Source organism: Cupressus sempervirens, chromosome 6 (assembly GCF_028749045.1).
Source record: "Cupressus sempervirens isolate cs-2001-9-10 chromosome 6, ASM2874904v1, whole genome shotgun sequence".
Lineage (NCBI taxonomy): Eukaryota > Viridiplantae > Streptophyta > Pinopsida > Cupressales > Cupressaceae > Cupressus > Cupressus sempervirens.
In genome coordinates, this window is record NC_143123.1 from 468,840,671 (window position 1) to 468,864,550 (window position 23,880).

Below are 23,880 nucleotides of genomic sequence, written 5' to 3' on the forward strand. Positions count from 1 at the left end.
AATAGTTGGTAGTAGTGCCAGTTTGTCCTCCACAGAACAAGCGTTTTCTGCTAAGCCTTATGCTAAGGACAAAGGGAAAGTTTAATTTTCACTGCAGAAAGGCTCACGTCCTCAAGATAGCAAGAAGAAATAATGTTTGATGTAATTATTGCCACAAGTATGTTCACATGAAAGTTGATTGTTGACATCGGTTGGCCTTTGAGAAAAAAGATGCCAGGTGGGTCTCAACCCAAAGCAAATGTTGCAGATCACCCTGATCAGAACGAATTTTCCTTTTATGCCTTTATCTCAAAAGAGCAGCAAGTCCAGTAAAATCTTTTGCTTGGTATATTGATTCAGGGGCTTCTTGGCATTTACTCATCGTTGAGATCAGTTTGCAAAAGTTGAACCATTCTTTGATTTAGTGGTCCTTGGAGGAGGAGAGGAGTATGTTATTGTCAGTAAGGGCAATGTGCAAATTCACTCTAGAGGGAGAAATTTAATATTTCTCTATTTATGCTATGTTCTAGGCATGAAAGTTAATCTTCTCTTTATTAGTTAGATCATGAGACATTCTCCCTGGTTGGACATTGTTTCCGGCTCCCCCACTTGTAGCATTTTTGATAGGGAGACCTGCACTACAATTGCTATGGGACTTGAGGATCACAGTCTTTATTGACTTGTTGATTGGGGTGATTCTTAGGAGCACACAATGGCAGCCAGATTTTCTTCCATCGACAATCTTTGGCGTTAACATTTGGGCACTTGAATGTGCACTATCTCTCAGTTATCTCAGGAAGGTTTGGTTTCTGGTGTACCTCAGATAGAGATATAAAATCATGTAATTTGTGGAGCCTGTCAAGATGGAAAGCAACATCGGACTCCATTTTGAGATGGTGATGCCTGGAGAGTGTCCAAGGTGTTACAATTGGTTCACACTGATGTATGTGAACCAATGAGCACTCCTTGAGTTATTGGATTCAGGTACTTTTTATTATTCGTTGACGATTTCAGTAGAAAAATGTGGGCTATTTTTTCTCAGGACTAAATCTAATGTCTTCAGTACATTTCAGCAATTTAAGGCCTTAGTTGAGAACACCTCCCTCAGCAGAGTGGTGTATTTGAGCTTCCAACTCACATCATTATTGAAATGGTTCATTTTCTGTTGGAGCATAGAATATTTCCTTACAAATACTTGGCAAAAACAATTTATACTGCAGTCTACCTTCTTAATTGGTTACCTGCGTAGCCCATCAATAAGATGACCCATGTAGAAGCCTGTTTAGGATGACAACTTAAGGTGGGTCATCTGGAAGTCTTTGGTTCTATAGCTCGCGTGGGTTCTTGAAGCCAAGAATGCCGAGATGGAATCCAAGAGCCAGAAACTTATGTTTATTGGTTACATCAACAATCACAACTTATAAGGCATACTGACTGATTGATGTGGAGACAAATTGTCCCATTGTTAGTCCTGATATTGTGGTTGATGAGACCACTAGTCCTTTTCTTCTTCTGCTACCATGCATCTTGAGGATCAGATTATGAAGGCTTCTGATTTTGGTGTTCATCTTCCTTTAGGATCATCTGATAGGAGGGTTTTGAATAATTTTGACTCTAAAGATGATGATTCTACTGGGCATTCTGCTGCACCAATTGACTTTCCTCTGGATCTACATTTAGATGGCCTTGTTCCAACAATTCCAGGAGAAGTTGTTTCTCCTATGCCAGATTTTTGTACTTCTACTCTCTGTCCCAAGTGATGAGCCAAGATTATAGGGGATCTTCATGATGATGAGCTCATTGACAGAAAATCAGTTTGCAGAAAGAGCAAGCAGCAAAACACAGTCATTTTTTCTTTTATGGCCAACTTCCACATCATCTATGAGCTTCAGACATATTCAACGGTTAAAGAAAGTCCTGAGTGGGAAAAGGGTATGAAAGCTGAGTACCATAGTCTTATGAAGAATAACACTTGGGTCCTTTCTGATTCTTCTCCTGGGAAGAAACCTATCAGCTGTAATGGGTTTACAAGGTCAACTATCATGTAGATAGTATTCTGGATAAATACAAGGCAAGGTTGGTAGATCGAGGATTCATGCAACAGAAGGGCTTTGACTGTAACAGTATTTAAGTAAAAATACACCCCCATATTAGTAGTAAAAAAACATAGCAAATAGTAAATACATAGCTGTGTTAATAATCAACAATGAAACTGGAAGATGTGTCCCCACCCCCTTGAGAAGTGTCTCCTCATTTAGTGCATCTGGAGTCTTTACTTTTGGTCAGAGACTTCACCTCACCATCTCCCAATCTCCCACCAAGTTGCTAGGCGTCTCCTGCTGAAAAAGGCACAAAAAAGGCATAAAAAATAACACTGAATATTATTTTCTTTCTCCATTTTCCATTAGAAGCATTAAAGGTGCCCTAGAAGAGTGAAACATGTGCATAAGACTGCGACCAGGTTTGCATTTACATTTGTTTTCATTTTTTGTTGTTGTTTAAACCTCCTGCAGGCCTGCAATAATGGGATTGGGTGAGATGGAGAGTCTTAGGTTCAAGTTGTAATTTTGAAATTCTAAGCATTAATATGCTGTGTGAATGCTTCCACATTTTGCACACGTCTGCCAGGGCAGTTGCATGTGCTGGTAGATATGTATGCAAAATGTGGAGGCATTCACATGTCATTGGCGTTGGATACAAACTTTATAAGATGCTTAGAGTTATGTACCCTATAAATTCTTAGTTAATGTTTAAAGTTTAAGGTCAAAAATTTTCATTGTTCTTGTTTTCAAAGTTTTATGTTAAGATTTGTTTGTGGAAACAATTAAATTATATTAATAAAAATTGGTGCCTCCAAGGTGTCTCCTACTTTTGAAAAGTAGCCATACCAGTACTGGGACCAGTCTCCATGTCTCCAGTTGACTATGGTAGTCAAATATTAGTCAGACTCAAATATCATTATATAAGTTAAAAAGTAATGTAAGTGTCAACAATCAGCTATCTTTGTTCATTAATTAGTTATATCATGGGTCATCAAAAATATTATAATGACTAGTCATGTTAGATGGCTATCTTCCTATAGGTCATTTGACATGGGTTTACTTGACGTGACAATCATTTGTGGTTATGAGCTTTAATAGTTTGAGTCTATGGGTGACATTTCATAGGTAACAATTTGATGGCTACCGTATCCATGGCTCTTCAAAAAACACTACGATACATTGGCTATTTTTTGTTGAACATTCTGATCTCTCTTTGGATACCACTAAAATTTGAAGTTTACTACCACTCTCGTTATTGCTTCCCTGTACAATTAGGTGCTGTATGACAAGGTCTTTAGGCATATTAAGATTGCTTTTTTTTTGAGTTTATGGAACTTTGAAGTGTGTCAAGAATTTGGTTAAAGCATTAGGTATCCTTGAAGTAATGAACTAGTATTAAGGTTTTAACATGGTTCTCCCTCACTTCCATTCCTTCTTCGGATGAGATTTCTAAGGCTGTTTTCTCTTTCGAGGGTGACAAAGCCCTTGGTCTTGATGGGTTTCCTCTTTTGTTTTTTCATAAATATTGGAATATCATTGGTGCTGATATTTGTAATGGTGTGAAGGAATTTTTTGGTACTAGAAAGATCCTCAGGGAGTTAAATGGTACCTTTATTGCCCTTATTCCTAAGAAGCCGGGTGCTGATAGATTGGATCAGTTTAGGCCTATTAACTTGTGTAATTCTTTTTATAAGATTATTTCTTAAGTTCTTACTCTCAGAATTTTATCCCTTCTTTTGGCTATCATCTCAAGGCAGCAAAATGGTTTTATTCCCGGAAGACAAATCTTGGATTCCATTATTTCAGTTCATGAAAATATCCATTCTCTTGCGGTGTCGAAGAAGGAAGGATTTCTTCTTAAGCTTGATCTCTCAAAAGCTTATGACAGAGTGGACTGGAATTTCCTCCTCCGTGGTTTGGAAGTGTTTGGCTTTAATAAGAGATTTCAGGACCTTATCTACATGTTAGTTTGGTCAGCCTCCTTCTCGGTGCTTGTTAATGGTTCCCCTACCTCTTTCTTGAAGGCTTCTAGGAGTCTTAGACAAGGGGACCCGATCTCTCCTATTCTTTTTGTCATTCTGGCTAAATGCTTGGGGAGATTTGTGAATAATATGGTGGTGAAAGGGGACTTTGTGGGTCTTAATCCCTCATCTTCTACTTTAGTGTGCTCTCATCAGCAATTTGTAGATGATTCTATTGTTATGGGGGAGGCCTCCGTGAGAAATGCTAGGAACATTAAGAAGACTTTGGGTGACTATGGGATGGCCATTGGTCAAATCATTAACTGGAGCAAAAGTGTGATCTACTTTATTAATGTTAGTGAGGCAAGACAATAAGATCAAAAAGATTATTGGCTATGAGAGCGGTTCTCTCCCTGGTACCTATCTGGGTTTACCTTTGGGCTTAGCCCCTCCTAACAGCTTTTGGAACTCGCTGATTGATAAAGTCCACTTGAAACTTGCGGGTTGGAAAGGCTCTCTCCTCAGTCAGGCTGGTAAGGTTATTGTTTTGAAGTCTATTCTGCAAAGTGTTCCACTTTATAATTTGAGTGTTTTCAAAATTCCAAGAAAGTTTGCTCTTGCTATTGAGAAAATTCAGAAGACTTTCTTGTGGACTGGAATGGAGATTAAAAAAAGACTCCCTCTGATTGCTTGGGAAAATGTTTGTATACCCTGGGGGAAGGGAGGGCTTGGCTTGCGAAGGATTACTACAATGAATGAATTCTTATTGGCTAAATTATTATGGAGATGGCACAAGGAAAAGGGGGAATGGAAGAATATTTGGGATGATAAATATAATAGGGACCACTTTGATTTTCATCATTTCCTTAATACTGATGTTGAACAAGGGGGATCTCTGATCTAGGAGAATGCTCATAAATTCAAATATATTTTACGGAAAGGGGTTAAATGGAAGGTGGAAAATGGTAGGAAAGTTCTTTTTTGGGAAGACATTTGGATCTTGGACCACCCTCTTTGTGATGATCCAAGGTGGAATAGGTATATGGAGCAATGCAAGAATCAGTTTGGTACTTTTGTGGGTGATTATTGGAAGGATGATATGTGGGTGAATCTTCATAGTGTGGACCATAACCTGGTTGAGCTTGGTAAGTGTTTGAATGTGTTCTTTTTAAACCATGAAGATGATGTTTTGATTTGGAAAACTGACTCCAGTGGTATTTACTCTATTGCCTTAGCCTATGCTAACTCTTTTGATGATCATGATGAACCTTGCTGGGCTAAGACTTCGGTGAAAGGCATGACACCCAAAGTTGATATCTTCTTTTGGATTCTTCTGCAGAATAAAATTTTGGCTCTTGATAATCTTAAGAAAAGAGATTTCATCATTGTTAATCGATGTGTTCTTTGCAAGAATGATGGGGAATCGGTGGATCATATTATGCTGCATTGTCCCTTTACCAAGAAGCTTTGGGATAAAGTTTGTAGCTTACTGAAAGTGGATTGGGTTTTCCATGCTACCATCCAACTGTTCTTTTCCAGTTGGCTGGCCCCTTCCAACAATGCTTTGATTGTCAAATTGTGGGACTTCATTCCTCCTTATCTGTGTTGGGGCATTTGGAAGGAGCGCAATGATAGGATCTTTAGAGGAGTGGAATCCAGTCTTGATAAGGTGTTCTATAAAATTAAGGTCCTTATGATTGAAAACATTAAAATTTTATTGGCTCTGGACAAAAACCTTGTAATGAGTGGGAAGAAGGGGTGCTTAATAGCTGGAATATAAGGAGTCTGGGAATGAATATTAAGGATCTTAATCCAAGGGATAATGCTAGATGGGACTGTCCTCTTGTGAATTGGTTTAAGATAAACTTTGACGGGGCCTCGAAAGGGAACCCGGGTAAAGTAGGATGCGGAGTTATTATTAGAAACTCTAATGGTGATTATGTGGGTTGCATGGCTATTCGAATAGGGAGTCAAACTAATCATGTTGCAGAAGCCTCTGCTGCTCTTCATGGTCTTATCTATGCCAAAATTATGAACTTGAGGAACATATGGGTGGAAGGCGACTCCCTCAACGTAATTAATTGTTTAAATAAAATTACACAACCATCATGGACTATCAGCAATATTATTTTCAAGGCTATTAATATTCTAAATCCTTTTCAAACTTGCATTATAACTCATAATTTTAGAGAAGCCAACCGTACTGCTGATTGGGCTGCGAATGTGGCTTGTTTTAGTGATCATAAAATCATTTGGGATTTTTATGAGTCCTTACCTCCAGATGGCCGCCAACTTATCGAGTATGATGAATGGAGATCTAAGCAAAAATATTTTAATTATGATGGTGTCAGTGATTTGCAATTATGAGGTGAACTCGTTTGGAGTGTGGTGGGTTATGATTTTTAGAAAGTCGAGCATTTCGCACAGATTCTGGGCAATTTTTACCATTCCTCTCTTTGTTTGTGGTGTGGCATTCAATTGCAGAGTGATTTGGGGTTTTTAGAGAACAAAAACCAGCGAATTTGGAGCAGAGAATATGGGGGGAAAAAGGAAAAGGGTGGAGCCGGCTAGCTGCTCAGAGTGTAGGAACAAGTCGGAGGTGTGGGATATTCGGAGGCGAGGCAATTTCACAGGGTATATGGAAAGGCTGAGAGGTAACAATCCGGCTATTAATCACCAATTTATCAAATCTTGGAAGGATGGCTCTATGATGGTTGGTAACCAGCGAATGGATGTTACCGAAGAAGTAATTGTGGAGGCTATGGGGCTGGACATGGATGGGATTAATTTTTATTGGAAGAGGAAGCTCTCAGATAGGGCCATCGATGATTTTGTGGAGACAGAGCAGGAGAAAAACCGTTTGGTTAAAATAGGTAACTCGTATTACAACCCGGTCTCTGTTTCTCGACCATGGCGATCTGTGCTTCTTGTGATTATGGAATATCTAACTTTAGATGGGAGATTTACTAAGCTGTATGGGTATCATTTCATGTTGGCAAATCACTTTCAGCATGATGTTAGGATCAATTTTCCATTTTATTTATTGTAGTCTCTCTGTATTTCCACTCGGGCTATTCAGAAAGACCAGAATGGTGAGCATGTCTGCCATGAGGGTCTTATGGTCCTGATTATGAATGTGTTAAAAGTCCAAAAAGATTGTGAAACCCAGGGGTAGTTTGAAAGGGGCTGGGATACGGAAGGGAGTCTCCCAGATAAGGGCTATGATTCTAATATCCAAGATGAAGCTGAAGGGCGTTTGGGTAGCTTGAAAAAGGGCTTGGGTGGCAGTTCCAAAAAGAAGAAAAAGATTGTTGAGGAAGGTGATTTTGACAGGGAGAGCGACTTCATGGAGGAATTACTTAGAGACCACTATAATAAGAGGAGTGGAGGTAAAGGAAAGAGTAGTAAGGGCCTTCAAGATGATCGGGTCTCTCCTCCTCATGATGAGCCTCTGGCTCACCGGTTGGAAAGGAAAATAAAATCTTTAAGGCGGTAGGAGGATAGGTCACAGACTAGGAAGAATGGGGACTTAGATAATGAGGATGGTGGAGAACAGGGGCATATTCTAGATTTGGATGAAAATAGTGAAGGTGGGCTCGAGTTGTCCAAAGGTCTTTTTGGTAACCCGGGTTCAATTCTGAAGGAGAATGGCTTCCTTAAGCAACAAATGAAGTTGCTGGGCAAGGAAATGGAGCAAGTCAACAAAACTGCCAGAGGTGAGCGTACATTGGGCCAACATATAGATAGACTTTTGGAGGTTATTAGGAATGCAGAAGAAGTTAAAAATCTCATGCATAAGATACCACTGCTTGAGGCCAAACAAAGGGTGGTGGATAAAGACATAAGTGGTATTCAGGGGAAGGTCTCAAAAATGGAAACTAAACTGGGCAATTTGGAAAAATTGTTCAAACAGATGGCGGACAATGTGAGTAACCTCTTGAAGAGGAATGAGATTGACAAAAGGCAGGACTCCCCTCTAGTGGTAGAGACTCAGGGACCAAGCAAATGTACTCGTGCTCATTCTAAGAAGAATGAGGATGTCAGTAAGAAGGACGAGGTGAAGGCCGGTGCTGATGATATGCATATTCTGGGGGATCAGGCTGTTAACCAGATAAAGACTTCTTAGCTGGTCGGTTGTTGTTCTTTTACTGTTCTTTTTCTGTCTTTTCCAGCTCTGTCTTGAGTGACCTCATGTTTGTTCTTTTTGGAGGTCTATTTCATGTTGTCATGTATTACTTTTCTTTGATGTTTACTTCTCCTGTTTATCTCTAGACTTCTGTTTTTTGTAAAGGTTTTGGGTCCTTTAAAACCTGTTTTTACTTAATCAAAACATGGTTCTCCTTCTAACCCTTGCTCGCTATTATCTACATGTCACTGCCTCCACACACTTGATAGAGTTCTGAAGGCAGTGAATTGATACTCTTGCAGATACGATCTGCTGCCCTTAACACTTGTGTCATAGGGTTTGCCGAACTTTGTGTATGAAATTTGAAGTGCGGCGAATCCCTATAAAATAAAATAAAAATCGCTCAAATTCACCTATAATTCGTACAAAAAAAGCTTCAAACAGAATTTTATCTCAATAAATCAAGAAACTCTGATAAAATATCCAAGAAGTTTTAGGAGCCAAAAATGGAGGTAGCGATTATATTTTACCCTAAACAGTCATGATAAAGAATTTACGGAAGTTTAAAATGTAATGCAGATTCATTGTTTCTTGAAATCCATCATGCCCTAGCCATGGAAACAATGGCGGAAATTTGAAATGATGTCTATTGTGTTTTCAAGACCATCGAGCCTGAAAGTTCATCGCAGCATGTCACAGAAATGAAGACCATGTGGGAAATACTTTATGGCTATTATTATAAATTATTATAAACCTTACATTTTTTAATATATTGACAACTTAAACTTTTAAATATATTTATTGAAATATTTTTAAATTTATTATCCTGTAATACTTATTAAATTAAATAATATCCTTTTTTTTCAAATAATTTTAATTTGATTAAGTCTAAAATATTTATATTAATTTTTAATTTTATTTATTTTAATAAACAATACAATCAACTATTATATTTTTTAATATAATATAATCTTAAAGCTATTTAGCATTGTTAAGGATTTATTATTATAATTTATTATATTTATTCTAAATTTAAATTTATATAAGCCAAATTTCAATTAATTTTGTTTTTTTTGAATTTTTACTCTTTCCGAATTTCATCCGGATATTATTGTTGTTGAAGTCAAACTCGAATTCGAACCTTGTGACTTAGCTTAACATTGATAAACATGTGTCATGCATTGCTACAAATTTGGTACTGTTAGAGATTGAGGGTTGAATATGCAAAGATTTATGATTAATAGTAGACCTTCCATTTTCTTTCTAGTATAGCAACCTGGTGATCATTCATTGATGCTAGTCTTGACAATCCTTTTACAGCTGCTATAGATGGATACATCAGAATAAAAAAGTGAAAAAAGTGAGTAAAAAACACCTAAGTTCACTGGCTTGATGCTTCTGGAGGTGGAATTTGGCTCAGGTTTGTCTGGGCAGAGTCCTCAAGCTGTGGGCAGGACCCTGGCTGAGCCTACAGAATACCAGATCAGGACCTTGAACTCAGTTCAAACCAGACCAGGTCCCAGGGCTGCCTAGGGACGTATCAGTAACAGAGTTATTGTGCTTGGGGGCTTCAGTTAGAGTCATAAAGGGAGGGCAGAATAATGCTATGAAAATGTTACAATTCACCTTACTCATTTTCCTCTTTGAAATTCCACATGAACTGGCTGAAAAGGACCAGTATTGGGAAATAAGGACTGTGCATTGTGCAAGATTTATGTGCTCTCTTGGAAGATGGGTCATGCAGAGGCAATTTCTCTTGAAGATAAGCATGTCCACTCCTTGCAATGTCCGATCCAGAAATGTGAGGAGGCCATGACGGTTTTATTGAAGTTTTCTCGAGTATGAGGCACAGCTAAGGCACAAGCCAAGAAACATGCAACTTATAAGTAAAAGATAACTATCTATATGATTGAATGAAGATTGTTTCCAAGCACAACATTCTAACAAGAATATATTAGTCACAGGTGGAGTAGGAGATTTCAGGACATATAAGGTACAAGGGGCCAGGATTAGGTCCAAGATGAACTGGTTAAAAGGAGGAGCTATAGATATGAAATGCTTGATTGGAATCAGGTAACTACATATCAGGATCTTTTTTTTCTTTCCGAATTCTATTAATGGCTCTTATGTAGTGAGTGTGACAGCCAAGAGAGAAAAAGAGGAATATTTGTTAGTTATTTGTGCTTAAAAAGCAATCTGCTCAAGGTGCCATGGAGCTTGATAAGGAAATATTAAGGGTGAGATTTGATTGTTAAATTAATCTACGAATTATCGACAGATATCTAGATTTTGATGGTTTTATAGTTGAATTCTACAATGGCAATGAAGATCAAGTTGTAGATGAAATGGATTGATTCTAAAAATCTGTACAAGCTGTTAATTAGGAGAATGTATTGGCAACTTAAATTCAATCAAATACAGCAACAGTTACTGAGCATTAATGGAGATGGAGTTTTGAACTTAGTTTGGTGCTCTGGAGGCAAAAAAACCAAAAATTCCTTCTTTAGCTGGTTAGCTTTGTATTGAAGACTAGATATTTGTGAAATATTGAAATGATTCCTTAGTATTCAGTCTTAAAGTCATCAGCATATATTTTTCGATTGCCATTATGCTAAATTGGCCTCGAAACCTGTCTAGGATGACTGTTCTTGGTTTGTAAAAATGGATAGTTTAGAATGATGTATAGATTACTTATTTTGGCAATGTGAAACACATAAATTGTCTTGATGCCTTATAGCTTGTTTGCTACTCTAGGTTTGCAGTGATTGTGGAACAAGCGAAACCGACTTGTTTTTTGTACTGAGGATAGATACCCAACTGGCTTCATAATTGAAGCCACTCTATCCCTGGCTATGTTGTAGTTGTTTATAGAGCTTAGCACTTGACACTAGGAAGTGAGCTGTTTCTTCAGATTGAAAGATTGGTGAATGGGGTAAGACAGAATAGGTGAGAAGGGAGATTCCCTAGAACATCTTTTATTCTGAGTGAAGCGTAAATATGAGGCTGAAGAAGATTAAGTGCTGAACCAAAAACTGTTAAACAAGAATGTAGTGTTTGAGATAACTATAACTAGAAATCACCAATAGAAAATGTAGTGTTTGAGATGCCTTATAGTTTGTTTGCTACTTCAATTTTGCAGATTGTGGAACAAGCGAATCTGACTTGTTTTTAGTACTGAGGACAGATTTCCAACTGGCTTCACAATTGAAGCCACTCTATCCCTGGTTATGTTGTAGTTGTTTATAGAGCTTAGCACTTGACACTAGGAAATGGGCTGGTTTCTTCAGATTGAAAGATTGGTGAATGGGGTAAGATAGAATAGGTGAGAAGGGAGATTCCCTAGAACTTATTCTGAGTGAAGAGCAAATATGAGGCTGAAGAAGATTAAGTACTGAACCAAAAACTGTTAAACAAGAATGCAGTGTTTCAAATAACAGCAACTGGAAAATACCAATAGAAAATGCCCAAGAAAATCCAGTAATTTCTACTGAATCTTCAGTACAACTGCAGTTTCCAGATATTTCATCCAGCAATAGAATATTGGATAGACAATGTAAGAACTCAATCTCCTCTAATAAATATCTCAATTGATTTCAAGGGAGAGAATAGTGAATGAATTTGAGAGGTTTTGCACTGAACACAGATTTGAGCCTGGATACTTTTTTCGCAATTAAACCTTATAGTTAAACAGGCATTCTTTGAGTCAAACAAACATTTTTTGGGGCTGCCTCATGTCTGTAGCAGAGTCAAATTGAAGATGGTACTCGAAAGCATGGTTCAAAATATCATTATTGGCAACTTATCGCCAAGGGGAAAAAAATAAGATATCGACAAATATCGAAGATAAGTCTGGAACTTTTCGGGAACTTAAATTGCTTAAATATAATTAGAAATGCATTTTGTTTTGCAGAATTCAATAAGGAGATGCTTTTAATGAGTTAGTAAATGAGTAAACAAACCACACAAGCTGATCTAGATATATATAAATGTAAATAGGATATGAAATCGCATCCTCAAGTGGAATACTGATGGCTCTAGCCATAGTCTGATAGTCTGAAGCAAATTAAAAATGACAAATTGTCTTTGTAAAACTATAAGCAAATACAAGTGTCGAGTACAATATTAAAATAGTTTACATCTTCCTTTCCCCTTCCTAGCAGATCTAGTAAAAATTAGTAGAATGGAATGAGGTCTAGCCCGAGTCCCTTGGTATCGCTGTCATGTGTATGTTGGCTCATCCTTTGGTCTTGATCTCTCCTCATTATGTGAGTAGTTCTTACTTAAGTCATTCTCATGATAGTTCGGTTACTGAGAATTGACATCAACTAGTTGACCACCGATCACTGCACTGCATATATTATTCACCAATATTAGTGATGTTGGTTATCTAATTATATTTTATCGCTTCTATATCTATGCCATTGGTCGAGTAAAATAGTCATGGTTAAGATGTGTCTTTGCTGATAGACTCCTTTATGACAATTGTCTTCTTCCTTAATCTAGTTGTATCTGCCATTGATTTAGTAACATAGTCATGGTTAAGATATGTCTTTGCCGATAGACTCCTTTATGACAATTGTCTTCTTCCCTACAATGTTCTTGTTAGCAAAAGTCCTTGAGTTTATTTCAAATGTTTAGGTCATGATTGGCTATAATATTGATTAAACGTATAATCGAATGATTGACATATAATTGCTAATCATAATATTGTAGATGTGAATATGATTGTTGTATGAATTGGTCTTGTACAATAAGTTCTTTAAATATCGCGATAAATTGTCACTATATTGACGATAAAACATCAAAATATCAGCGAGAAATTGAAACTTATCTGCTGCCATCATTGGAGGTGACAGTCTGAAGTCAAAGTGCCATACAAAGTCATTGCAAGTAAAGGGAGCTCAAGATTGATCAAACATTCGTCAAGGCATAGGTGATTGTGAAGGGAGAAGTCTACAGACTTAAGCCGGGAAATTCTTAAGAGGCGATGATTTGCAAGGGAGGAAAATCAGAGGTTCCAACATACAATTAACAAACCTGTCCTAGGATCAGAATTGGAACCAGACTCAACTCAAAAGCAAAGTCCAAGAGGTCAAGAAGCTGCGAACTCAGTAAGGATCAGACTTAAGTCTGAAAGCCCCCTAGTGGTGCGTGTTTAGGTCAAGAAGCTGCAAACTCAGTAAGGATCAGACTTAAGTCTGAAAGCCCCCCTGGTGGTGCGTGTTTTATGAAAAACCTTAGAAACTTCTTAAACAATTAAACCTTATCTGAATTCATTGCAGGGTGTTTGGGGAATGTTTTTACAAAAAACATATGATTTGGAGGAAAGAAGCACCCAGGTATATGCTGTTTGAGTTTTGTCTTACAGAATCAGATATGTCTTATGTTGGAAAATCTGTTTTCAAGATTTGCATCTGCAAAATACCTATCAGAATACGTGTTTTCATGACCCCAAGATCTGATATCTCTGAGTGTATGAGGTCTGTACCAAGTGTCTTAAGACTTCTATTCTCAGAATTTGTTGAAAAATCTGTCTAGCAGTGGGAAACAATCCTCATTGTCAGACCTCGGGATTGATGTTTGGGTGACATTTAGCAAGGCTTGTGGATTGATTTCTAACAGAGTTTGTGCTTAAATGAGAAAGTGCGATTTTTTCTTTTGGAAGTCTAAGTGAGTCATTGGAGTCATGTTTTAATTCCTAGAAAATCTGATTACATCTTGTTTGCATACCAAGTCTTCAGATGCATGTCGTAGGAAAATTATCAAGATCTGCGACTTCAAAGTTTTGGTTTTATTAAGTTTTTAAACAGCCAAGGACTAGTTTTAAACCCTTAAATTCACTCATCTTCAGACTGCAGGCTTGATTTTTCTAGACTTGTCTTCAAATGCCTACAATCTTGCATTTGGTTTTAAACTTTGGTTACAAGCTTAAGTGCTTGATTTTCTAAGCTATAAAGTTGCAAATTAATGGTAAAATCATGGGATTAGGGGTCTGAAGTTAATTTCTCTACTACATTTCCTTAGAAGGCCATAAACTTCATGCCTTCGTCCGTTTTGCAGGAGTGATTGCATGAGACCCTAATAACCAAGGAGGGCAACAATGGAACATCAAGAGAATCTTGCGTAAATCATAATATTTGTTTATGTGTTGATCTTCCACTCAAAAACTACTGTGTGCAAAATAAAGAATAGCCTCCAAGGACATTCATGTGTCCTTAAGCAAGTCAAATTTTTACTTGATTGAATGCTTGAAGAATAAGGACTATCTTATAGGGAAATCAATTTGTCCATATTTACATCAATTTTCCATAAGGATCTTACATGGTTGTTATGGACTCTAATTTTTCTCTATGAGGGTCAATTGTCTCCTCACATTGTACCTAGGTACGATAATGATCAAGGTTAAAGGATTCTGAGCCAAGGAGGAAATAGATAAGGTATCACAGATGTCCCAAGCATAATTAGGGCTTTATTGAACAAGGATGATCAAATAATGCGAGTATAGGTCTACAAATAAGAAAGATTGTCATCATTAAACATACAACGACATGAAAATTTACAAGTCTATCTTCAACGCAGAGGCACTGATTGCTCTAGGGAAGCCAAGATATTAGAACCAAGTTTAGGGACAAGTTTAATAGGAAGGCTTCCTAAAGAAGGTGAAGTTGAAAGATGAAATTGAGACAAAGATTGAATGAATATGCTAAGGGGGCATCCACTTATCCTCAGAATCAAATTACTCGAAGTGTACAGAGTGCATTTTCAAGTGGATATGTATTTCAAATTAATGTCATTTTGCCTTTAGCCTTGTTGTGACATTTCCACACCATTGGCCCATTGCAAATGGGGACCAACTCTTTTTTCTTAAGCAATAGGGTCGATGGTCTTAGGTGGTCTTGTTAGCAATTTTCAAGTCTCCAAGTCAAAGAGATGAGTTCAAGCAACTCTGGCTTGTTGGGTAGTGAAGTCTCTCAGGCATGTAAGAAAGAGCTTGACTAAGCTAGTCAAGGATATGGAGTTGAAATCAAAAGATTTTTGATGAAATGAGTTAGACCCTTTTGAAATTTCTTGATCCAGTTTCAATTTAATGTTAGAAAGTCAAGAAAGGTATGTGTGCTAAATCTTGAAATTTGGCCAAGTTTGGATTTTTTTAGAAATTCCCAAAATCTAAAATCTTTATCATAACTCCTACGAACTTGAAATCTATCTCAAACATACTAACAACATTTATATAAAATATAACTTAAATTTTATATTGTATATACACAACCTCGCCCTCAGAGCTTTAGAAACTTACTTGAAGAATGAGGAGCTAGCCTGTAAAATGAAAAATCTTGATACTAGTTCAAAATTAGACCATGTCTCAAGATTGACAATTTCGACAACCCTTAAAAATTCTACTCATATTCTAGGTGAATTTCAAGTGTGAAAATGATTCAAAGAGTGAAAAACGATGATTTTGAGAAGTAATTTGCAAAAGTAAAGTAATCTCGAGAGGAGGTAGAATTCGACCACCTCTCAAGATTCTCAATCTTGAGTGTCATTAAATTTTTGGCACTTTTCCTCGTTATGTTTCGAAGAACCCTAAGAATTTCAACCAAAGTGTATGGGCTGGCTGAGGTCTTTATTTTTAATCGAAATGATTTAGGAAGTTCAAATTTTAAGAAAAGGTGAAAAACTAGTCGAGGGCACAGATGAAATTGAGCAAAGATCAAATTTGAAGGATAAAAGATGAAAAACCATTCAAGGGCCTAGATGAAATTGAGAAAACCTTGAAGAAGAAAATTGAATGAAATCAAATGCCAATCAAGCAAAGTGCATATCAGATTGATCAAAACATCAAATTACCCTTGAAAATCATGTTGAGTTGTGTAATGTAGGAGACAAAAGTGAATCAACAAATTGGGAAACTAAGCAGTGGAATTTGACCCTTTATCAAGAGTTCAAATCCCAACTCTTCTCTAAATTTTGCCTCCTAGTTTAGAGCAACAAGAGTAGGGCAATTCAAAGATGAGTTGAGTTGATGTTTTAAGGCAATTTATGGTTTCAAACCTATCATCAAATTAGATCCAAATTGAACAAAGAATAATGGCATCGTTAGTACAAATTAAGCACAATTGTGTTAAGAATTCAAAGGGAAGAAAGATTAATCCCCACAAAAGGGGTAGAATCCCCCTTGTCTTGGGATTCGTAATCCCAACACTTACCAAAATTCCACCCTTCTACTTAGGTGAGTTTCATGAGAAAGAGGGAGGTGCAAGTCAATTTGATGGCCTAAGATGTGAAGCATTGGAATGGATAATGATTTTAAGGCCTCGCTAGTGAAGGTTTGCAACTTGAATTTAAACATAAATTGCACCCAAGGCTTAGTAAAGATAAGAGTTTGATAGACTAGAGAAAACCATGAAGATTTGTAAAAATCAAAATGTGAAATACAATTCTAAGAGGTGGTTAGAATCCAACCACCTCTTTAGATTCTTATTATCGAGAGGGTGCCAAATTTCCACCTCAATATCTTGGCAAAATCATGACTTATGTTTGATTTCTATCCCCGAATAAGATGATTTTGGTATGAGTACAAGCTCTAAGTCAATTAATATTGAAGGAAACGAAGGCTAAGGGTAAACAAAAATAATGTCTTGGAGAATAAGTTTAAAATTGTGACTCATTTTAGAGCAATTTTTTTTGGACTAATTTGGCCTACAAAAACATTTCAAATACAAATTAGAGTTCATGAATTTTATCAAGCGACCATTTAGTGATTGGAAGGAACAAAATGAAGATAAAGCGGTAATGTGCATTTAAGCAAAATATTGGACTAATCCAGGTCAAAAACTTGCTTCTTATCCCAATCAAAGTTGACCCTCATTACAAGATATATCTTTCAACTGAAATGATTGTTTTTGGCCAATGACAACAAGTCGACCCAAAAGGGACATACACTTTCAACTTTGAAATCACCTATATAAGGTGGAGGAGATTTATTTTCTCATAAATCCCAAACAAAATCTCTCACCTAAGGGCAGCAAGTTCCTTTAGAAGACGACATTTTCCTCTTTGACAACAATTTTAAGACTTGGACGATGATTTTGGGAAGGTTTGAAGGGAGAACATCACTAATTTTCCAAGAACATCATTGATATGTTGAAGGAAGACACCCGAGCTAGAGAAACAAAGAAAATTAGAATTGAAGAAGATAAATTTGGTCTTGAACCTAATAAAATCAATGATCAAAAGTTTTCCTCTTTATTTTGATATTAATCCTTGTTCAAGTTGGTTTAGTGGAACTCAAGACTTCTTACTTCTATAGTTTAGCCAAACACCAAAACACCAGAAGCTGGTGTTGGTGATGGACCTTAGTTTCATTGGGCTTGTATTCCTGGGCATGTTTTTAGCTTTAGATGTTTTTTACACTTTATCAATGGAGGATAACCCCCACACATGGTCCCTCAATCAGGCAACACCACGATTGGGGGGAGGGGGTGGTTGGAACTCAAGACTTCTTACTTCTAAAGTTTAGCCAAACACCAAAATACCAGAGGCCGGTGTTGGTGATGGACCTTAGTTTCGTTGGGCTTGTATTCCTGGGCATGTTTTTAGATTTAGATGTTTTGCACACTTTATCAGTGGAGGATAACCCCCACACATGGGGCCACGAGCACGAACCTGGCGGAATAAAAGATTGACTCAAAGCAAATCTAGATGTAATCTCATATCATTAGATTTCATTCATTTCATTCATGCTTACCATTTTGTAAGGTTGATAAGATTTATCTTTTATTTTGGAAAGTAATATATGAAAAGGAGAAGTTTGGAGGGCAAGGAGATGATGACAAGGTCAAGTTGAAGATTCCAAGTAAGTAAAGAACAAATGGGTGCAACAAGAACAAGTCTAAGGGTTTGAGGCAAGCAAGATAGTTTAAGAATGAACGCTAAAAAGAGGATTCTAATACAAGTTCAAAATATCAAATTATAAAAAATGGAATTCAATGAAGAAGTCATGAAAGAAAAAACAAATTTATAGAATTGGAAAATTATCATCAACTTGAATTTCCTTTGGAAATCCAAGTTAATTTTGAAAAAATCCAACTACATGAAAGACTTCATCATTTCTAGAAGGTCAAGGTCAATGAATTGAAATAGACATCAAGTTTGCAAGTACAGTTAAGATTAAATCATGGCAATGAGAAAATTTTCATGAATTAAGATGGAGAAAATTTAAGATGATGAATCAATTTGGGAATATGTCATCACAATTGAAGACTTGATAATGTTGAGTGTTAAGACATTTTTTCTCATCACCCAAGAATTGATCAAGTGTACAAGATAAGGAAACTAAGGTGGTATCCACTTGCCTTCAACCAATCGTAAGGCTCTACTTATGCGCCTCCATTCAACCATATTGTGCCAAGTGCACATATTCTCTCATTTGCTCTCAAAAGCATTGATATTTTCTTATTGGCCCGCATGACGGTGCCTTCATGTAATTGAATAATAGGGTGGCATATCTAATAAGGGTTTGTATTGGATAAATCTTTTCCCTTGATCTTATTGAAATTATTACCATAGTTCTATGAAAGTAATTGTTGATTCAGTATTGGCCTTCATCATGGATTATGGGTGTTGCTTTTGGTGTATTGCATGGTTTCTACATATCATGACTTGGGATTTTATTTCATGTTACTAGAAATAGTGTAGTTGAATGAAAGTGATTTTGGAAGCATCTTTGGTGAACTTGCCTAGACCAAACCACTAGTTGCTCGATGATTGTAAGTTTGCCTTGTGTGATTGAATTACATATTTATGAACTTAACTTCGATTATTGTTTGCATTTTGATATGCATTGATAGGTGGTAGTAATAATATGATGATAGTTTGAACATCTTACATTTACCTTAAGGAGATTGGACCAACTTGGTTGAAATGGCTGAACTAACTCTATTTGGTGTCCACTATTTCTTTACATTCTAGGAGTATACTATTTAGATATTTCTTAACCTTTTCGCTTGCAATTTATTTGGTTGAAAGTGATTGAAGAAGTTAAAGTCAAGTTGCTATCCATTGAATGAACAATGTAAGTCCCTTTGTGATAAGCAACATATCACATCATTATATCCAAGTGAAAGTCCACAACAGAGAAGGAACTTTGAGGTTGTCTCATTTGATCACACAATCTAGAACATTGTTTAGCATATGAGCATCTCTATTAAAGAGGATTGGATGTTTTTTTGTTTTACTATGTAACATTAATTGTTCAATTTTGTATGTTGTAGTGGAACGAAACTTACATCAGCAGGCCCATGGGTCTGTGCGTTGTATTTATTGGCTATTTGTGTTTTTCTAAATTGGGGTTTGTCATGGATTAATCAAGGTCATTGATTTTAAATCAATCTTGGCTATTCAATGTATTTGAGGTGACTTTGACTTTCTCTCAAAATAACAAAAAATTGGCATATGAATTCGACTAATTCTCATATATTAAGGTTCCATTATGTATAAGTGCATGTTATCCATGTTTTCATATGAATATTTTGAATTTCTCTACAAATTTTAATTTCCCCTATTGTTATATAACTATCCCCTTTGTCGTCCCCAAAATTGGCAAAAAAAATGTCATTTGGGAAACATGTCCACCCCACCCTCCTTGCCATTGCCATCTTGGAAACTTGGGGTAAGTAACCTTTAGAAAATCACATTGTCTTTTTTTGTTTAAGAGAACCATCATAAATGAAGTCAATCAAGTGTGTTTGAAACACAAAATCTTATTTCTTGATATGTAAACAATCCATTATGAAAGCGGTCCTGGAGGCTGTGGGGGATGCCTTGGGGGATATTTTGATGGTTGTTTCAGCTTTCTCTAATATTTGTAGGACTATGTATGCCTGCATCCTTGTGGAGATAAATGTTTCCAAGGGGCTTTTGGTAAAGATAAAGTTGGCTACTCCAAATGGTTCTTTGATTTAGCTTCTGGATTATGAGGGTATTTCCTTTCAATGTAGGAAATGTCATTTGACTGGTGATCTTGTTGCGCGCTGCTTCTTTGACAAGGTTTGTTCGAAAAAATCACTTTCTTGGTGGTTGGGGGTTTCAAATGATCATTGTACGGTTTAGAAAGTATCCACAGAGGTGGATGGGTCAGATAGCCCTTCTTAGGTTGATTTGGTTGAGGAGTCTATTGTTGTCTCCGGTGATTTGAATACCGTCCCTTTGATGCTTTTGACTCAAAATGCTGCTGCTAACACTTCTCATGCTTTGGCGGATTTGAGTCAAAATGTTGATGTTGTCCCTTTTTCAGTTGTTGACTCTGTCCAGAACTCTGCTACTGGTGCTTCTCCTGCAGCGAGGGTTTTGGGGGTTAGTGGGGATTGGCAGAAGGAAGCTGGGAAGGTGGAGGATGGTTGGACATCAATTAAAGGAAATAAAGACAAATCCTCGAAACCTTCATTTGATATGTATTTACGTTCTCAAAAGTTGGGACCGAAATGTAAATCTTGATGGTTTGTGGTTTTTTGGGCTGTTTGCCCTCTTGTGGGGAACTTGGTGGTGTCCATCTTTCTTGTCCCTTTGTACAAGGTTTTGTGTCCTTTCAAAAGTTGTTTTTACTTAATCAAAACAATCCTTGCAGAAACATTAATGTTAATGAAATAAAATCAAGACGATTTGTAATTTTGTGGACTAGATGAGCTTTTGAGGGAGGCTCAGATTGGAGCTCACCATTTCTGCATGTAGATCATTTGTAAGTTACACTCCCGTTTGCTTGAGTTTTTACAACTAGTTTTTGCTCATGCTCTAGATAGATGGCAAGACTTGCTCACTAGAAGGTGTTAATACTAGCTTCAAATTACTATAAATTAATGTCTAAAACTTGTTGGCCTACATAAATAAGTTCTTGAACATGAAGAATCATTTTTGCTTCAAAATATAGGAGTTTGAGAAAGTTTATAGAAACTTGTTCTAAAGAAAACAAGCTAAATTTTAAAAAATGTGTAATACATTGCTTTATTTAGGGAACTTGAATGAAATAGTTTTGATGTGTTATTTTCAGGTGACACTATATTTTTTTATTTTAGTTGTAAACATTAGTCAAGTTTTTCATTAATAGCTGCATATTTAAATTTGTAGCTACATTTTTGTGAACAATAATGTGGTTGCACATCTATATTTGAACATTATTTTTCTTGAGAGACATTTCTCAATTCTTACAAGAATAAGACATTTTGTTTACAGGTGTATGGGCAAATTTTGTTCGATGACAAAATAACAAAATAGAGGTGGTTTTTACCAATGTCAAAGGATACAGGAAATAATGATGGTTCATGTTTGTTTATTTTATGTTAAAACAAAACATTGAAGATGCCATTAAAACTTGCAAACATTTGATGACCAATGAATCATATTTGTTCTCATGTAGCTTGGGTTGCATTTTTGGTAGTTGAAGGAATATATGTTATTTTATTTTTGGGTGGGGAAGGCGGGGCAAAGGTTGAATCAATATATTGATTAATTTTATCCTTCGAAAACATGATTAAATAATAATGGTACCTTTCACCCCAATGGGTTAATCCTAAAAAATAAATGCTTGTATATGAATATCTCCCCTCTACAGTATTTGCAGGCAAGAGCCTACTAGAAACACTGTGCACTAAATATGAGACATCTCCTAGATATGAAGCACCAACTACATAGAGTTGCAATACCAACTCCACCAACATGAGGCACCAACCTCCAAAATATGCAATGCCAGCCTCAACAAATGAAGCCCCAACACTAAAAATAAATTCTAGCTAAATGATGATCATAAAGTTGCCATAAACCAATCTCTTTGTCCCCTTGAAATTTGTTGTAAGCTCCTAATAATTTTCCTCTCAATTCTGCAACAATTTTCTCATATATCCAAATCTAATATGATATTATCATTCAAAACCCACTCAAACTAGGTACACACACTTTATTGTCTTCAAAGCTCAAAACATACCTTTTTCAAGTTCAATCTCTATTTATGCCTTCATCTCCTAAAAGTCTAGGCTGTTAATTGCACTCTTCTCATGAATTGCACCTCTTTGTCTAAGGAAATTCCATCCTTTTGTTACATATTTTCTTTAATAGAAATCATGGATCGACAATTGTTCTTTATTGCACCCTTTGACAAATCTATCAAATCACTTCTTTTTGTTTTTTTAATATCTGTTAACATAAACTGCCGCTTAATTTATTGTTTGTAAATTAATTGAAATCTCTGCATTAATAGCTTGTTTCTTAACATTAATAATTAGTATGATGTTACATAGGCCAATATAAGATGGCAAATCGGTCTCCTTGTGTATTGTAATTGCCACCTTGAGCCTATTGTTAAACATCAACCAAAGCTTTTTCCTTCAAAGTAGTCGATTGCATAAACAAAGTTACACCACCTTGTTCTTTACAATATCTGTCTTTTCTTGTCATATAGTAAACCACATATATATATTGATTTCTCAATTGTACCTACTATTTTTCTAATGTCATAATAAATCACTCTTCACTAACATCTTTTATTTCTGTTTGTTGAGGCTTTCATCTTTCTGTGATGCTAAGAGTGGCTGACCTGAATAATTTAACATAGCATTTTACATAAATTCTTCATCCATAATAGAGTTGATCCTCATGAGATTGACTATATTAAATTTCCTTTTTATTAATTTTGAGTCTACATCAATATTTTTCTATTAGACCACAAGAATCTGTTTGTCTAGTAAATTTTTCATAGATTCCAATTCAAAGATTATTTTGCAAGTGCAAATTTTTTTAACTCATTGAAATCTTGGCAAATACTTGAGAAAAACTTGGCAGTTGAAAAAGTACTTAAAATTTAAGTATCTTGAAAGCATATTTCTTTTGAAAATTTCACTTACTAAATATGCTAAATAAAAAACTGACATCTTGAGTGAGATAAGATAAGATAAATTTATTAATGTTTAACAAGAGACCAACAAGGATCTAAGGGACTAGAAATAGTACAAAGGGAAAAACGCTAGTAGAGGGAGCACCAAACGATGTTCGAAGAAAGAACGTGAAATCAAAAACAAGGAAATAACCAAGAAAAAGGAACAACAACAACTAAGAACTCCTCACAGGTAATAAGTAGTCCAGAATGGAAAGGTGGACATTAGGGCAATCAAGTTCTTTGGAAGGTCGCCTCTGAGGTCTACTAGAGGGATGTTTTCAAGTGTAATCTCTGTAGGGTCTCACAGATCTGGTGTGAATTGAAAATAGTGTAGAGAGGCTACTTCTATCCTCGGGCAAGAACTGTAGGATTGAAGAAAGAGGTGATGAGCTGCGTAGGGGTCAATGTTGAGCAAAGTTGGAGCTGTATAGTGTGCTTGTGAAGTTGCATGGTCTTCTGAGGGTTGACAGTAAGACAATGTTGGTCAATATATTTGAAGAATGAGGGAAGATACCAACACTCTTTGAACAAACAATAGAATCTCCCTCGGATCTAATAGTAAATGGGACAACGAAAATAAAGTGAGACTCGGTCTCGATCTCCCCGAGGTGACAAAGCTGACATATCCTGTCCTCCCTACTAATCTGGTGATCAGTTTGGATACGTAGCTAGTGAGAACCCATCCTAAAAGACCCCAAGGAGATGCGAAGAGCATGAGTCCAACAATGAGTGAGGTACCAGGGACATAAGATGATCCCATCTTGGATATCAAGAAAGTACTTAGCATAGAAGGCCATGCACGGATGGAGCCCACCCGGGGGATTCCTCTAGGTCGTGATAACATACTAT

At 36.5% G+C, this 23,880-nt stretch overlaps 1 protein-coding gene across 6 annotated transcripts in view; it reads left to right on the plus strand.

Moving 5' to 3' along the window:
• LOC149553084 (Peptidase S24/S26A/S26B/S26C family protein) overlaps window positions 1-21,662 on the plus strand; it is a 67,148-nt gene extending 45,486 nt beyond the window's left edge. For all 6 annotated transcript variants that reach the window (XR_016353024.1, XR_016353023.1, XR_016353017.1 and 3 more), the window contains one exon: window positions 21,336-21,662. The gene's annotated coding sequence lies outside the window, so the exon portion shown is untranslated. The remainder of the gene's footprint in view (window positions 1-21,335) is intronic.
• Window positions 21,663-23,880: the final 2,218 nt, after the last annotated feature.